Genomic DNA, 6142 nt, shown 5'->3' on the forward strand with positions numbered 1-6142 from the left:
GGGTAAAACAGCCAGGGCTCGGGCCACGAGGAAAGAGTATGTTCAAAGCCCTCTGCGTCTGACTTCTTTCCTACTGTTCATTTGAGTATGGTGAATAGTGTCCCCCAAATTCATGTCCACCTAGAGCCTCAAAGAATGCCCTGGCTTTAAAAATAATGGGCATATATAAATACCTAGTCAAAGATAGTGATGAAACCGAGCTGACTCAGTGTGGCTTGCAAATCCAATGAGTCCTCAAAACCAGAAACAAGGCCCCACAGAGAGAGAGACAGAGTGAGCGGAAACAGGCAGATACTTCTGGGATTCTGAAGGTCCTATTTGCTAGAAGAGGTCACTGGAGCACTCTTCCCCAGAGCCTTAAGGAGGAAGGTGGACCTTGTGACACCTTGATTTCCAGATTTCTAACTGCCACAGCTGTTAGCCACACACACGTCAGCCCTCTTAAGTCATAAGGTTCATGGTCCTCTGTGACAGCAGCCCTGAGAAACAGACAGCAGCCATATGGACACGAACACTTTCTTTGTCTTCAGGCTCTTGGGTCCCCACATATGAGGTATGGAATAGATCATAGGGTTATGTTACAGTATCAGGAGGCCTGACCCAAGAACCTGTGTGATTTTCTCCAAATCCCTTGACCTGTTTGAGTCTCACGTGTTTCCTATAGTAACAAGGCAAACTGGATTTTTCCTGTAGTTCTGAGAGCCAGAATTCCCCTAATTAATGGTGTAGCCTAGATTCAGTACCATGGAAGCAATTACCACCAGATAATCTTGGGTTTCTGGACTAGGGGACCTGCCTACCGTGAGTGCAACAGGACAATGCTGTGCTCCTCAAGCACATGGATGTCACAGGAAAGCTGGAGGTGGACAAGCCTGGACAGAAACCCACTCACACTGACTTTACAAAACAATCCAGTATACACGCTCACTGTTCCCAGTCAATGAGAGAAACACCTCATCGATGTCTCTAAATGGGACAGGGTGTTACTTCAACGAGCTACTCATACAGATGTGGTCTATTCAGAGCCAGGCTGGTAATGCCACCTCGATTTTGCAGAAGCCAGTCCTCCTCAGTCTGGACTCTGTTCTGGACATCCTTTCACTTCATAAACATTTTCCCGCAAACATGCTGCCGACAGCCATCCGTGTGTCCCAACAGCTCGTGCTTGGTTGGCATTAGCATTCTAGACCTAGAAGAGAGCTCAGCCCTTAGCCTCGTTGGTTTTGTGAGCCGAAAGCACCGGTGCCCACACTGCTGATGTTATTTGCTCAGATACAATGAAAGAGGCTGGGGTCAGCTCCACCTCCATTCCCAGGAACTCTCTGACATTTTCCCTGGAGAGAATGTGTTGGCTGAAGACCTGTTCCTCTGTCTCATTAATGGAAAAGCTGCCTGAGCTACCTTGTGTCTTCTAGACCACAGAAATTAAGTTTACAAGACTCCTTTCTCTATTTTATCCCCCCTCCCTTTAAAAAGAACAGTGCAACAATCATTTTCAATCTGATCCAAGACCACAGGATTGTTTCTAATTCCCTCCGTCGGTATCTCCTTCACTCCCGAGAGACTGGAATGTTCCATACTTACCTCGTGGGCTCATCATCTTAAGTTCCACAGGGTCCTCTTTAACAAGCTGGCAATTATGTCTCCCTGCAAGCTTCCAAGTTTACTGTAAAGGCCTCAGGGTCTCAAACACCCAGAAAACAGACTTTTTATGTTTTTATAAACTATAAAATTGTAATTGGATCAAACTTTGCATTCAAAAGCACATTCTTCAGGAATATTTTATATGCACATAAAACAGAGAAAATGTTAACATTATGATCTTAACTGTCTGCACATTGGAACCAGCTAAAAGTCAGGGAAATGCAACCCATCTGTTCTCATCTTTGAAACTAAATTATTTTGAGAGCACAACAGAGGCCTCGGGGAAGTTTGACACCGCCCTCTCCCACTCCTGTTATCGGGCGGGCGACTTGAGGTGGGGTTGTGGATGGGGGAAATGGTCTCATGGGGATGGGGAGGGGGCAAGGGTGGGGGTCACTTCTTTTAAATCTTCCTTTCTCCACACTGTGGTGTGGCTAACCCTTAGTTGGAATACCAATTCCTCCACAAGCTGGGCAAAACCAGGATGGGCGTGGTGGTTTCAATGGCCAGGCTCTGGATTCGGGTGCCTGGGGGGGAGAGGGGGAGGGAGGGGAGGGGAGGGGGAGGAAGAGAGGGAGGAGAAGGGGAAAGGAAGAGGGAGGGGGAGGGTTCCTTGAGATTCCATCAGGCTTCTTCCTGTCGGTCATGAGAAGGGGGACCCAGACTTCTCTAATAGCCCTAAACACATTTGTTCCAGACTGTGCATCAGGCCTCTTTAGCCTGGTTGTGGAGTGCTAGCTAGAGCCTGCTGATTTGCTCCCCTTGGAACTGGCCATGCAGCTCAGCTCCTACATCTTCCTGGCTAGCAGTCCGTTGCTCTTTAGTGATCACCTTTGCAACGTTCCTGGTACACCCAGGGGTTGAAGATTGGATAAAAGCTGGCCCCCTCGAAAGCAGAGAAGACACAAAGACCTTGTCCATGAGTTACGGGAGGTCTAGGCCAGCAGGTCTAGTCCAGATGCAAAGCTGTTCCCTTGAAGAACGTGCTACAGAGTGTGCTAATTTGAGAGGGTTAGACAGCACTAAGGACTTGTCCTGGAACTCTTACCATTTACCTTCCCAAAAATCTTACAGGAACATTTTTTAAAATATTCATTTTTATTTTATGTGTATGAGTGTTTGGCATGCCACATGTGTGCCTGGTACCCGTGGAATCCAGAAGAGGGAACTGAAGTCATAGATGGGCGGGATCTGTCATGTAAGTGCTGGAAATTGACCCAGGTCCCCTACAAGAGTAGCAAAGTTTCTTAGCCACTTAGCCATTTCTCTAAGCAAGGAGTCTTTTTCCTTATTCTTTGACAAGTCCATACAAAAACACCATGTAGCTTGGTCATTTTCACCCAACAATCCCCACTGCTATCCCCCCACATCCTGTAACATATTCTCCCTCCCACCTTAATGTCTTTTTTGGTGTCTGTAACCCACTGAGTGCAGAGGAATGTAATGGTTGATTAATCTTCCTTCCTTGATCTTGGGCAGGAAAACATAACCTCAGTGAGTCCATTAGCCCAATGGCTATGTCCTGGCCAGAAGACAGAATTCCACAGCATGCCTCATGTGGCTCTGACATTATCTCTGCTCTCTCTTCCATGATGTCCACTAAGCACTGGGATGGGAAATGATATTCACTTCCTATTTAGAGCTTACCGCTCAACAGCCACATGACCAGTTATGAGTCTCTTCACTGACTGATATTCACTGCAGAGAGAAGCCTCTCTAGCCAGAGGTGAGAACATCTCTAATCTGTGGACATAAGCATAAATGTTTATAAAGCAGTTTTGATATGTCTATTTAGCAAAACAACAGTAGACAGCTGTCCCATAGGACCTATGATCTCCCAAGCAATGGGCTTTTGACTAGGTTTACAGTATCAGATATGGGCTAGAGAGATGGCTCAGCGGTTAAGAGCACTGACTGCTCTTCAAGAGGTCCCAACTTCAATTCCCAGCAGCCCCATGGTGGCTCACAACCATCTGAACTGAGATCTGATGCCCTCTTCTGGTGTGTCTGAAGACAGCGACAGTGTACTCACATACATAAAATAAATAAATATTTACAGTATCAGATATGAATTCCCTCCTGTGGCCACAGAACTCACATCCAATCAGAAATCACTCTACATAGTGACTTCCAAAGGGATAAGAGTCCAGCATGGATGGAAAACACAGCTGCAAGCAAGCTTGGTGGTTGGAGCGGGAAACTGAGAAATCACATCCTCATCTGCAGAGATGAGGAACTGGATCAAGCTGAAAGTGAAGCGACGGTAAATGTTCTCAAAGACTCTAAAGCACATCACCATGGCACACTTCCTCCAGCAAGGCCAATCCTCCCAAATCTCCTCAGACAGGGTCACCAACTAAGGACAAAATCTTCAAATGCCTGAGTCTGCCAGTGACATTTCTCATTCAAACCACCACATCCCACTCTCTGGCCCCCATAAGCTCATGGCCATAGCATAACAAAAAATGTTATGTTTGGTCGAAATCCTAAATTTCCCATAGTCCTTGACAGTATCAAAACTGTCCAAAGTCTCCTAAAATTCAAGGTAATCTCTTAATTGTAACCCCCTGTAAAGTAAAAAGGCAAATAGCATAGTTCCAACATATAATGGCACCATATATAAGTGTGTTTGTGTGTGTGTGTATGTGTGTGTGTGTACACACATACATATATCTATTCCAAAAGGGAAGAATGGTGGTATAGTAAGGAAATACTGAATGAAAGCAAGACCAGAATCCAGTAGGCAAAGACTGAATCCTGAAGCTCTATGGAACTTTAGTTTTGAGGCGTTTACTTGGATCTGTCCCTCCAGATTTGCTGCCTGCATGACGTATCCAGAGTGCTCTTAGAACTTCCATTGCCTCCCCTCAGCTCCTACTCCCAGCCCATCCATAATCCCCTGTCATCTGAGGCCACTTGTCAGATTGGAGCAAAGGCAATAAAAGAATAAAACAACACATCTAAAAGAAAGAAAGAAAAAGAAAGAAGGAAGGAAGGAAGAAACACAAGACCGGATATCTACATTTAAAAAACACTTTAAATACCATAACCACAGATATCTAAATCTCATCACAAAAACACAAACATGAACAACCAAGACAATATGCCTCCCCCAGAAGCCAGCAACACTATTCTATTATGCCTTGACCAAGAAAACAATGTATCAGTTTAACTGAAGTATAAGGAAAGGACTTTAAAAATATCAGTTATGGATATATTTAAATATGTGGGTATATTTATTCATATCTCTAAAGAGGATATAAATAAATGCTTCTTTGTAGACCATGAAAATACAAAGAGTTCAATGAAATCATAAGAACAATTCAAGATATGAAAGTAGAATTTAACAAGGAAATGCAATGGCTGAAGAAAAGCTAATGTTGAAACTCAGAATGAAAAATTCAGGAAACCAACAAAAGTCCCAGAGCTATGCCTCGCTAACAGGTTGAATCTAAACAACTCCAGGAAGAAAACATCAAGGAAATCTGGGACACCGCGAAAAGACCACATCTACAAATAAGAGTCATAGAGGAAGGAGAAGAAACAAAAAATATTTTAAACAAAATCATAGAAGATTATTTCCATAGCTTAAAAAAAAAGACGACTATCAAGGTACAAGAGGGATATAGAACACTAAATAGGACTAGAAGAGAAAATTTCCATGATATATAATATTCAAAATACTAATGTATAGAACAAAGAAATATTAAAAATCTGCAAGGAAAAGCTGGAGAGATGTCTCAGTGGTTAAGAGCACTGACTCCTCTTCCAGAGGTCCTGAGTTCAATTCCCAGCACCCACATGGTGGCTCACAACCATCTGTAAGGGGATCTGATGCTCTCCTCTGGTGTGTCTGAAGATAGCAACAGTGTACTCACATACATTAAATAAATAAATCTTTCAAAAAGGATCTGCAAGGTAAAAAGACCAGGATAACATATAAAGTCAAACCCTTTAGTATAACACCTGACTTTTCAATGGAGAATCCGAAAACCAGAAGGTCCTGCCTAGTACAAATGCCGGCCCAGACTACAATACTCAGCAAAACTATCAATCACAACCCACGAAGAAAGAAAAACATTTCACATTCAAAACAAATGTAAGCCATGTCTTCCCACCAGTGCAGCTCTACAGAAGGCAAGAAAAAGAAAGATGCAGTCTGAAGAGAACGTTAACTACACTCGGAGAATACAAGGAATAGATAATCCCAGAACAGTAATCAATAAGAAAAAAAACATAAAACAAGGTAAGAAGAAATAGTTAACACTGTTCGATATTCAATCTCAATATTAATAATAGTCCCAGGGCTGGAGAGATGGTTCAATGATTGGGGGCACTGACTTCTTCTGGAAGACCTGGGTTCAAATCCTGGCACCCACATAGAGGCTCACAACTGTAACTCCAAGATCTGACACTTTCACGTAGACATAAATGTAGGCGAAACACCAATACACATAAAATAAAGGTAAATAAATAAAAATTTTAAAAATATTCATAG

Source organism: Rattus rattus, chromosome 13, assembly GCF_011064425.1.
Source record: "Rattus rattus isolate New Zealand chromosome 13, Rrattus_CSIRO_v1, whole genome shotgun sequence".
NCBI classification, from domain to species: Eukaryota; Metazoa; Chordata; class Mammalia; order Rodentia; family Muridae; genus Rattus; species Rattus rattus.